The sequence below is a fragment of the Physeter macrocephalus genome, chromosome 14, assembly GCF_002837175.3.
Source record: "Physeter macrocephalus isolate SW-GA chromosome 14, ASM283717v5, whole genome shotgun sequence".
Classification (NCBI taxonomy): domain Eukaryota; kingdom Metazoa; phylum Chordata; class Mammalia; order Artiodactyla; family Physeteridae; genus Physeter; species Physeter macrocephalus.
Genome location: NC_041227.1, coordinates 89,199,751 through 89,209,141, shown reverse-complemented (window position 1 = coordinate 89,209,141; position 9,391 = coordinate 89,199,751).

Genomic DNA, 9,391 nt, shown 5'->3' with positions numbered 1-9,391 from the left:
CTCACGGGCCCAGCCGCTCCGCGGCTCATGGGATCCTCCTGGACCGGGGCACGAACCCGTGTCCCCTGCATCGGCAGGCGGACTCTCAACCACTGCGCCACCAGGGAAGCCCGATAATTTTATTTTTTTAAAAAAGAAATGGGATGAATAAAGTGGACATTGGTGAGGTCAAAAGAAAGATCTTTTAAAAAATTGAAGCATAGTTGATGTACAGCATTATGTAAAGTTACAGGTGTGTAATGTAGTGATTCACAATTTTTAAAGGTTATACTCCATTTATAGTTATTATAAAATATCGGTTATATTCCCTGTGTTGTACAGTATATCCTTGTAGCTTATTTTATACCTAATAGTTTGTACCTCTTGATCTCCTACCCCTATATTGCCCCTCCCCCCTTCCCTCTCCCCACTGGTAATCACTAGCTTGTTCTCTATATCTGTGAGTCTGCTTATTTTCTGTTATATTCACTAGTTTGTTGTATTTTCCAGATTTCACACATAAGTGATATCATACAGTATTTGTTTTTCTCTGTCTGACTCATTTCACTTAGCATAATGCCTTCCAAGTCCATCCACATTGCTACAAATGGCAAAATTTCATTCTTTTTTATGGCTGAGTAGTATTCCTGTGTGTGTGTGTGTGTGTGTGTGTGTGTGTGTGTGTGTGTGTGTGTATCCATTCATCTGTTGATGAAAAAACAAAGGTCTTAATTCTTTTGGAATTTGGGTGGACCAATGGGAGCCCCTGCTGGTCCACCAACATTGAGGGGCCCTAAATAGATCTGCTTTAGTCACCATAGTTTGGAGGAATTTAAAAAACCAGAAGGCAAAGATGACAATGAGAAACCTTACTTCAGATGCCTGAGACCCTCACGGTCTAATAAGGACTTCTGGAAAAGCCTGAGTCCCTCCGCGCCACCCCTGGCTGGGGACTCACAGCCACGTGCATGGGGAAAATGGTCAGCAGCTAGAGAAGAGACTTTTCTGGGACTCCTTGACATCAAGGCCCCATACACTGTGGCTCCAAAACCTGTTGGTGAGTCATAACGGGGGCTACAGTTAGATTGGGAGGATATGGCAATGTAACAGTTGATGGAATTAAGGTGAAAATTTGGATAAAAATTGTAAGGTTTGAACAGACTTTATGTGAAGTGGTTTTGTCCCCTTTACCTGAATGTATTTGGGGGATGGATATTGCATCTTCCCTTATCTAGCATTGTAAAACAGAAGGCATGAAATTCTGCCCTTCTGCCAATATGACTGGCCATGCTAAAGGAGAACCAATAAATTTGCCTGAGTCCACACAGGTTGTTAATTTGAAGCAGTGTGGAATACCTGGTGGACAAAAGGAGATTACCACTTTAATTAATGCCCCATTAGAAGCTACAGTCCTGGTGTGGACAGTTGTCTGTACAACAGCCTTGTGTACAGTGCAGACTTGGGCTATAGCAAAATACCGCCCAACAATGACCACTGGGATTTGGGACCAGAAAATTTCCATTTGAGAGACAATTACTAGCTTGCTATTGGACATTTATTGAAACTGTGCCTATGACTAAAGGATATAAAATAATCTCAAACCTGAAATACCCACAATGTCTTGGGTAATGTTAAAGAAACACTCCAGGGGGGAGGGCAGAGCCCAGAAGAGTTTCATAAAAAAATGGAAATGGTTTATACGGGAACATGCTACCAGGGGGATGCAAGGAGGTACTCACCAGCAGGTAGTCTCTTTCCCCCCAGGGCCAACTACGGAAGTACCCCAAGAGCTGCTGGATACTATAGCCACTTGGGCCACGTGGGCAGCCCCTTGCGCAGCTCTCTATTGGCCAACAAAGAGCTTCCAAGATGACAAGTGGCAGTTTCAAGATGAACAGATATCATCCTGTTTGGAAGACCACCGCGCTGACTGAAGAAAGTAAAATCAATCCAGCTCAGTAGGCTGAACTGTGTGATGTTTGACCCTGTGTTTGAGTTTTCACCAAGTCATGAGTGGTGTTTAATGGCCTGGCCATTGGGTCATGCAGAAGGGCAATTGCCTGCTCATCACAACGTCTGTCCGAGGAGTCTCTCTCCTCTTGTCTGCAGCTGATCCTGCAAGCTATGCTCTGTACCCCTCGTGCCCCACCTCTGCATGACCTCACTCCATCTCCCTGTGGCTTCACCGTGCTTTCTTTTTTTTTTTTTTTTTTTCACCGTGCTTTCTGAGGGCTGCCCAGCACCCATTCACCCAGCTGCTAGTAGCAGAGCCTGATTTTGTCTGTAGACCCCTCTGCCCTCACCCTCCGTCCATGTCATCTGGGTTAGGCTGACTCCACCCTCAGCCCCAGGTGACCCAGGCCTCACCAGTCCACCACATTGCCAGGTGAGATGGGCTCAGGAGTGGACACTCACCCAAAGTCAGGCCAATCTGAATCAAGAGACTCAGTTCTCAGACTTTTGTTGAAGCCATTAGGTAAGTGAGGTCATTGTTTGTTGGAATTAAGCCTGGGAGAATGGGAGGCCAGAATTGCTGCAGCCACTTTGCCACTAGGAGAGGAGGGCCTTTTGGACAATAAAGCCAATCACAGAGGCCAGAGAGCAAAGCCTGAGGCCTGGGGTTGTTTATGCCTGAATCCAGCTATACCTGAAGTAAGCCCTATCCCTCAAGTTTTCAGTTACAAGAAGCCATTAAATCTTTCTGGCTTAGTCTCTTTGGCCTCCGAGCCCTCACAGAATCCATCAGGAGAATCATATTTTAAAGTGACACATGAGGGACTTCCCTGGTGGTCCAGTGGTGAAGAATCCACCTTACAATGTAGGGGATGAGGGTTCGATCCCTGGTAAGGAACTAAGATCCCACATGCCGCGGTGCAACTGAGCTGTGTGCCACAACTACTGAGCTCTCACACCTCAGCTAGAGCCCAAGTGCCACAAACTACAGAGCCCACGCTCCCTGCAGCCTGTGCGCCACTAGAGAAGAGAAACTTCTCAACTGGAGAAGAGGAAAAAACCTGCACGCCACAACTAGAGAGAAGCTCGCGCACCACAGTGAAAGATCCCACATGCCTCAACGAAGATCCCGCCTACTGAGACCCGACGCAGCCAAAAATAATAAATAAATCTCTTTAAAAATAAATAAAGTGACACATGAAAGACACAAAGAAACATTTCTCTTAAAAAAAAAAAAATCTTCAGCGATAGCCTACAGCTCCCCCTAGTGGATAACATTGTCTTTCAGCGTCTGGATAGTATGCCACCAGGTTTTCCAAAAGTCTGTATATATCTAAGTTAATTTAGAACATCTTTCCTAGTTCAAAAGATGTATAATTGCTGCTATTGATAATCCTTATCACAGCACTTTCCCATAATACTTTGTAGTTCAGAACTATAATCCTGAACGAAACATGTCCCAAAATAGTACAGTGAATTTAGAATGTGCTAGACCATTAGGAATCGTATTTTATAACTATTGAAAAAAGAGAAAAATAAGAAGACTGGATAAAAGTAGCAGAAAACTACAATGCGGTAGAATTTTAATATCCAGACAAGGATAACTTCATCGGCTTCTGCTTTCAAGGACTGTCTCACACCCCACCTCTCTTTTCACTCCATATCCCATGGAAATGATCAAAGAGAGAAACATTACAAGAAAAAATAAAAAATCTGTTCCAGCAAGCAAAAAACTGGAGAGAATGCCATCAACAGAACTGAAGATTTGAGGGGTTTGAGGTCCACCGCTGAGGCGCCCGGTGGCTGGTCGAGTCCCTGCAGGGAAATGTGCCCTTTGCCTCTTCTCCACTCACGCAGCATCCAGCCGACAGCCCTCCGCTGTGCTAAGGTGGTCCTGCGGAGGGGAGAGGGTCCCACGGGGGAAGCACAAGATGATTTGTGCAAATACCCGGGGAGCCTCTATCCCTGCCCACTTCCACCCAAGCGTTAAGTGTGAACAGCCAACAGAGAACCACCGCATGAGTAAGAGCCATCAGCATCCTGATAAAGGCAGGGCAATCTGGAAAATAACGGTCCCCAGTAGAACAGAGGAAATACAAAAGTACTTAAAATATTCAAATTAATGTCCTCAAAATTATGTATGACAGAATATCGCATTCATTAAAAAAAAAAACCACCTGGTACATGAAATGTGGTATAAACATACAGTGGGATATTATTCAGCCAAAAGAAGGAATGAAATTTCAATATATGGTATAACATGGGTGGGCCCTGAAAACATTGTGCTAGCCGAAATAAGCCAGATACAGAAGGACAGATATTGTACGATTCTACCCATATGAGGTACTAGAATAGGCAAATATACAGAGACAGAAAGTAGAATGGAGGTTACCAGGGGATAGAGGAAGGGGAGAGGGGAACTTAGTGTTTGATGGGTACAGAATTTTTGTCGGCGATCATGAAAAAATTTTGAGTATAGATAGTGGTGATGGGTATACAAAATTGTGAATGTACTTAATGTCACTGAACTATACATTTAAAAAATGGTTAGGGACTTCCCTGGTGGCACAGTGGTCAAGAATCCGCCTGCCAATGCAGGGCACACGGGTTCAAGTCCTGGTCCAGGAAGATCCCACATGCCGCGGAGCAATTAGGCCCGTGAGCCACAACTACTGAGCCCACGTGCTGCAACTACTGAAGCCCACGGACTCTAGGGCCTGCGTGCTGCAACTACTGAAGCCCGCGCGCCTAGAGCCGGTGCTCCGCAACACGAGAAGCCACCGCAATGAGAAACCCGCGCACCACAACGAAGAGTAGCCCCGACCCGCCACAACTAGAGAAAGCCACCCGCAGCAACGAAGACCCAACGCAGCCCTAAATAAATAAATATTTTTTAAAATGGTTAAAATAGTAAATTTTAGGTTATGTATATCTCACTACGATAAAAAATACCCTCCCCAAACCAACCTGTTATAGAAAAAGGAGCAATCAGGGACTTCCCTGGTGCTCCAGTGGTTAGGACTCTGCGCTTCCACTGTAGGGGGCACGGGTTCCATCCCTGGTCAGAAACTAGGATTCCGCATGCCACGTGACATGGCCAGAAAAAAAAAAAAAAGATACATTAAAAAAAAAAAAGAAAAAGGATCAATCAGAGAAAAAGTGTTCTTAGAAATTTAGACTATAATGGCAAAAATAAAAAACTCAATAGAAGCAGAAAATAATGGAATGGCCACTGCTTTAAAAATCTTGTCATTTAGAAGGCAGGCTAAGGAACTCTCCGAATATTTTTGAGAACTCTGGCTTTATAATGATTTCCATCCTCAGTACGTCCTATTTCCAAAGAGGTCTGTGGTGCAAACGTAAAAACTCAGGCCTGTCAACGCAAAAGCAGTGTTCACTCCACAGTGCGATGAAGGCTGCCCTTGCACCTCACCTCAAGCCTGAGTCGCAAGGTTTAGGGTCACAAGGAGGAGAAAGGGAAGCCGTAGGGGCAAACCCAGCTAAGAGAGAGCGCTTAATTTTTCCTCTTAAGGAAGCAAAGCCCAACTCTTCAGGCCCTGGAGGATATGAAAGGGGAAGAGAAAAAAGAAAAGTCAGGCCCACATGTTCTAGTTTTCCCTTTTTGGTTTGGAATTGGACAGTGCTGGCATTGTGGAACCATCCAGGTGGGTATGGGGTCAGCTCATGGAACAGACGGGGAGATATTTCAAGCCAGGAGAAGACCCTTAGGTAGCTGCACCCAACAGGGATTTGCGTATGAGTGCAAAGACGCAGAGGAAGGAGGGAAGAGAGAAGAGCCTCGAGATGCAGTGTGATGCAAGGGATCCAGGGCTCCCAGCTCGACACAGTGAGGGGTCGCCAATCTGCTGAGAGGCCAGCGCGCCAGCTGAGGGCTTGCGTGGAAGAGAGGAGTCATTGGTGGCCGCGGGCATGGAGGGTCAGAAGCAGTGGATGCCATGATGTGCCCGAGGCCAGGTGGGACCTATTGCCCCAAGCATACACCAGCCCGGAGGCCAGCCCAGCCCAGCGTGGGTCAGAAACCAGCCGAGAACGTCACAAGGAAAGCCCCCCTCTCCCACCATGCCTGGATGCCACCTGATGAGATGAGAAGGGGAAGGACAGCCCTGTTGAGAAGATGAACTTGGAAATGACTGTGTATCTACTTCAAAGACAGCATCTAATCTGGAGGAGACAGAGATTCCGTTAACTATCAGGTTAATGTCTTTTCTCCTGCTGCCGGCAGGGGAAAGGAAGAAAGAGCAGTCACAGACATGAAGCGTTTCCATCACGTGCACATCTGAGTGTGTGTGTAAATTTACAACCCTGCTACATAAACATGAATCAGAGTTGAGAACACAGTAAATGATAAAACACGATAAACGAGAAACAATGGTGAGAAAGGAAACCAGCAAAACATGTGGTTAAGTCTTAAGTACTGTTCCAAATTTTTGAGAAACTTAATGCAACTGATTAGAAAGAATCATAAAAACAGAAAAGACGTTAAAAAAAATAAAAGACAGTATTTTTAAAAATCTGGAACTAAAATTCTAGAATCTAGATTCTTTTCAACTTTCTGACTGAGTGGGGCGGATGGTGGTGAGTAGAGAGGAAGAAGAAAAGTTTCCAAAGCAAGCCAAATGGAAAAGCAAAATAAAATATCACCTCACGCCTGTTAGAATGGCTCTTATTTAAAAAAGACAAGAAATAACAAGTGTTGGTGAGGATGTGGAGAAAAGGGAACGCTTGTGCGCTATTGGTGAGAATGTAAATTGGTGCAGTCACTGTGGAAAACAGTAAGGCGGTTCCTCAAAAAATGAAAAATAGAACTACATAAAATCCAGTAATCCACTTACAGGTATCTAGCTGAAAGAAATGAAATCACTATCCAAAGTGATACCTACACCCCCATGTTCATAGCAGCATTGTTTACAATAACCAAGACATGGAAGCAACCTAAGTGTCCATCGACAGATGAATGGATAAAGAAGATGTGGCACATACATAAAATGGAATATTACTCAGCTGTAAAATTTGAAGGAAATTCTGCCATTTGCAGCAACATGGATGAACCTTGAGGGCATTATGCTAAGTGAAATAAATCAAAGACAAATACTTTTATAAAGATCTCATATGTGGAATTTTTAAAAAACCTGAACTGGGGCGGTGGGGGGGTATTTAAAACAAACAAACAAACATGAACTTATAAATACAAAGAACAGATTGGTGGTTGCCAGAGGTCGGGGGGTGGGGAGTGGGAAAACTGGGTGAAGGTGGTCAAAAGGTATAAACTTCCTGTTATAAGATAAATAAGTCCTGGGGGTGTAATGCACAACGTGGTGACTAAAGTTAACAATGCTGCATTGTATATTTGAAAGTTTCTAAGAGAGTAGATCTTAAAAATTCTCACCACAAGAAAAAAATTTGTTATTATGTGTGTTGATGGATGTTAACTAAACTTATTGTGGTAATCATTTTTCAGTATGTACATATATCAAATCACTATGTTGTACACCTAAAGCTAATAAAATGTTATATGTTGATTATATCTTAATTTTTTAAAAAAAAAGCCAAACCGGTCTATGGTGAGAGGAACAAGTGCTTCCCCGGGGCCGGGGGTGGGAGAGAACTGACTGGAAGCGGCCACAGATAACCTTTTTTTTTTTAATTTATTTTATTGAAGAATAGTTGATTTACAATGTTACATTTATTTCTGCTGTACAGCAAAGTTGTACATATATACATTCTTTTTCATATTCTTTTCCATAATGGTTTATCACAGGATATTTTTTTTTTTAAGATTTTGAGATGGACCATTTTTAAAGTCTTTATTGAATTTGTTGCCATAATGATTTTGTTTTATGTTTTGGTTTTTTGGCCCTGAGACCTGTGGGATCTCAGCTCCCCAACTAGGGATCGAACCCGCAGCCCCCTGCATTGGAAGGTGAAGTCTTAACCAGTGGACCACCAGGGAAGTCCCTATCACAGGATATTGAATATAGTTCCCTGTCCGGTGCTATACAGTCAGACCTTGTTGTTTGTTTATACATTCTATGTATAATGGTTTGTATCTGCTAATCCCAAACTCCCAATCCAGCCCTCCCCTACTCTCACAAGAGAACTTGTTGAGGTGATGAAAAGTTCTATATCTTGATTGGGGTGGCGGTTACAGGGGTGTACACGTTTGTCATAACCCTATCAAACTGTACGTTTAATATGGGTGCATTTATTGTTTGTGAATTATACCTCTTTCCCAGCCTTTTCCAGCTTCTAGAGCTGCACTCCTCGGGTTCCTTAACTCACGGCGTCTTCATCCATCTTCAAAGTCAGCAGCTAGTGTCTTGCTTCAGTCCACCATTGCCTTCTTCTGTCTCAAATTTCCCTCTGCCTCCCTCTTATAAGGACATTTGTGATGGGATTTAGGGCCCACTCAGATAATCCAGAATAATCTCCCCATCACAAGATCCTTACCTTTATATACATTCAAACAGAAGAACACTATTTAAGGAGATGAGGTAAGTCTATATGGAAAAACATGGGAAAATGAGGTAAATCTATATCTAAGAACATGAGAAAATGCCCAAGGTATATTATAAAGAGAAAAATAGACATTAACAAGCAGCAACAAGTTAGAAGATATAAAAGAAGACCCTACAAAAGCAATTAAAAGACAAAATACCTTCTAATAAACTTAGCAAAAACCATATCATACCTACATTAAAGAGAAGTTTAAAACACTCCAGGATGCAAAAGTACACTTGAACAAATCAACATATATGTCATATTCTTGCATAGAGAGTTTCAATATCATAAAATATGAATGTTCTATAAATTAATTTATAAATTTAACACGGTAACAATGAAAGTACTAATTCTTCGGGGAAAAAACTTAGACGAAGTGATTATAAAGACTATATAAAAAATAAATGCGTAAGAATAGCCAGGAAAATTCTGGAAAAGAAGAGCAATGAGATGGGGGTGGAAGTAGCTCTCTTCGTTATTTAAAAATATTATAATATTTCAGTAATGAAAACAGTATGGTGCTGGTTCAAATTAGGCAGACTGACCAATGGAAGAGAAGAGAAAGCCCAGAAATAGATGCAAATACATTCAGGAATGTTCTTTATGATTAATGTGGGGGAAAGCTGAATTATTCAATGAATAATAATAAGGCAATGAGAGCCAGCCAGAAGGAAAGTTGGATCCATTACTGATGCTAACATCAGGATAAATTCCAAATGGGTCATCAAAGGTGAAACTATAAGTCCTTAAAGAAAACATTGGAGACTTCATTTATAACCTTGGCAAGGCAAAGACTTTTAAGACAATGACTTAGTATCCAAACAGCATTAACAAAAAAACACACTTAAAAAGGTACTTGGCAAAAACACACCCAGGTTATAAGCAACCAATAAACATATAAACTGGGAAAAATATTTTTTTTGCAAATTGTATCACAAAT